At 48.9% G+C, this 3,148-nt stretch overlaps 1 pseudogene; it reads right to left on the bottom strand.

The window, feature by feature from the left end:
• Positions 1-1,972: 1,972 nt before the first annotated feature.
• On the bottom strand, positions 1,973-2,105 carry LOC119972976 (annotated as a pseudogene).
• Positions 2,106-3,148: the final 1,043 nt, after the last annotated feature.

Consider the following 3,148-nt stretch of genomic DNA (forward strand, 5'->3'; position numbering starts at 1 on the left):
CACCCCGCTCTTCCTATCCGCCATGACCATCCTTCCAGGCCCCGTCTCAAATGCAGGAACCTGCCCCGGCCCTAGTCACTGCGACTCTTACCCACCACCCTTCCCAGCACCCCCTCCGCCACTTCCTCTGGAAAACACCTCTCCCTGTATCCGCCTCATCCCCCCCACCATTCACACCTCCCAGGCCCATTGAAACCTGCCCATACAGGTTCCAACAGCCGCAGCCCCGCCCCCCCACCTTGCCCCCATTCAAGAGCCAACATTGCGTTTATAGCACGATGGCTCCTGCAAGAGACCCTTCCCCCACATCAAAACGAAATACCAACCCCAATGCCCTCCTCACACCTCCAATCCCTGGTACATCTAAAAAAAAATAACAAAGTTATCCATGACATCCATACAAGAAAAAGAAACCAACTCAGAAAAAACAAAGAAAAAACTCAGCCAAAAACCGACAAACGTTCCAATTCAGTCCAATCCCAGGCCTTCTGCCTTCACAAATGCCTCCACCTCTGCTGCTGTCTCAAAATAATAGTCCACGCTGTTGTGCGCGACCTGCCCGTTGTGCGAAGGCCACCCGCCTCTTTGCCAGCTCCGTCGTCAAGTCCTGGTATATACGTATACCCTTGCCTTCCCACTCCACCTCGCACCTCTGATTCGCCCATCACAGCACTCTCTCCTTCAGCTGCAAATTATGGAAACAGACGATCACTGGTGGCTCATTCATTCTCAGTTTCAGCCGGAGTGACGGGTGGGCCCTGTCCAACTCGTACTGGGAGGACTCCTCTCCCTCCCCCATCAGCTTTGCCATCATATCGGTAAAGTATTCTGTAGGTCCTGGCCCTCCACCCCTTTGGGCACACCCACAATTCTCAGGTTATGCCATCGCGACCTGTTCTCCAAGTCTTGTACCTTGGCTCTCAGCCCTCTGTTGATCTCTGCCACGCTCCGCAGCTCCTCATCCACCAGGTGAAATGGACACTATGCTGTGACAAGGCCTCCTCCATCCCTTTCATTTTCTCCCCCTGCTCCCACACCGTTGTCAAGGAGATCATCAAATCCTTTTTCACCAGGGCAAGGGTCTCTCTCACCCACGCCTTAAGTGAGGGCATCATTATTGTCTGATGCTTTTTGAAATGCTTTGAGAACAGCCGTTCAAACTCTCCAACCATCACCTCCCTCATCTTCTCCACCGTGATGGGCGCGGCTCCAACCGATGAGCTTTTTCCTGCTTGGTGACGGACTTTTGCTCACTGCCTTCTTCCCAAGATACTTCTTGCCGGTTTTTGACATTCTATTAATGCACTAAACCTCCCACAGCCTCTCACAAACACACCTTGACCAAAAACTAGACTAAAAAGACCATAAAGACAGCTCTGGCAGGAGCCACCAAACATGCAACCTCCACCTACATGCCGCAAACAGACGCCCCGAGGATAATGGGGGTTGAGGTAAAGCCGGACCCCATGGTGGTAATCTTTGGGGTGTTGATGGTGCCGGAGATGCTGGAGGAGAAGGGGCCAATGTCGTGGCCTTCATCTCTCTGATTGTCTGGTGACAGATTCTTTTGAATTGGAGGTCAGATACGCCACCGGGGATTGCGGCTTGGCTGTGGGTTGAGCTTCTCTGATTGGAGAAGATCACATTTGCCTTAAGGAGGTTGAAAGAGGGCTTTGAGGTACGGTGGAGGCCGATCATGGCAATATTTGAGGAGTTGTTCGTCGCAGGGGGAGCGGACTAAAAGGGAAAAAAATGTACATACTGCATAACTTGCTTTGATTGGATGTAGAATTTATATTATTAGCTGTGTTTGGAATGAAATATCTTTTTTTTAAGAAGCGAACCAGGATTGACCCCCTGGCTTGGTGGTAATGGTAGAGTGCGGGATATGCCGGGCCATGAGGTTGCAAATTGTGGTTGAATACAATTCTGCTGCTGCTGATGGCCCACAGAGCCTCATGGGTGCCCAGTCTTGAGTTGCTAGATCTGTTCTGAATCAATCCCATTTAGCACAGTGGTAGTGCCACACAACACGATGGAGGGTATCCTTAAACTGATAAGAACAGAAACTACACTTGATCTTAGCCAAAAGGCCGAGAAGCGATTGGAGGGTATCCTTAATGTGAAGACGGGACTTTGTCTTCACAAGAACTGTGTGGTGATCACTCCTAGAAATAACGTAATGGAAAGATGCATCGGCAACTGGCAAGCAGGATGATGAGGATGAAATCAAGTGTTTTTCCCTCACCATGCTGAAGACCCAGTTTAACAGCTATGTCCTTTAGCACCTTGGTCCGTAGTGGTTCTACTGAGCCACTTTTGGTGATGGACATTGAAGTTCCCCATCCAGAGCACATCTGTGCCCGTGATGTTCTCAGTACTTCTTCCAAACTGTATCCAAGATGAAAGAGTACTAGTGCATTTAGCTTGGTGGAAGGGGTGAGAGGGTGTGGGCAATGAACAGGAGGTTTCCTTGCCCATGTTTGACCTAATACCATGAAATGCCATGGAGTTTAGAGTCAATGTTGAGAACTCCCAGGGCAATTTCCCCCCAACTGTATAACCTGTGCTGCCACCTCTGCTGTCAGTGCAACAGGACATACCAAGGGATGGTGATGGTGGTGTCTGGGACATGATCTGTAAGGATTGATTCCAAGGGTATGATTATGTCAGGCTGTTGCTTGACTGGTCTGTGGGACAGCTCTGCCAATTTTAGGGCACACCTCCAGATATCAAAAATATTGGCATCCAGAGAGACTGAACCATGGATCAGAGAGAGGAAGAATTGACCCCCACCTCTCCACTGAAGCTAAGAACAAGGTTCTGGCTATGGCACAGAAAACATTCCTGCTGAAAAATGCCTGCAAGAAAGGGAGAATAGGCAGCAGCAATAACTTGCATCAAAATAGCACCTTCCAGTAAAATATATCCCAAATATTGATGAGAATGCCCTGAGGAATATCAGATTTCTAAGGCATTTTAGCATAGATTGGCATGAATTCACTGATACCCACTGTATTCTACCTGCAGACCAAATTGTCCAATTCAATCCATTGAAAATCACTTACTATAGTACTACATATGGCAGTGAAGGATACAACGGTATAACGAACCCCAGAATCATTCCAAATTGGGCAATCTGTGGAAT

This window comes from Scyliorhinus canicula, chromosome 10 (assembly GCF_902713615.1).
Source record: "Scyliorhinus canicula chromosome 10, sScyCan1.1, whole genome shotgun sequence".
Classification (NCBI taxonomy): domain Eukaryota; kingdom Metazoa; phylum Chordata; class Chondrichthyes; order Carcharhiniformes; family Scyliorhinidae; genus Scyliorhinus; species Scyliorhinus canicula.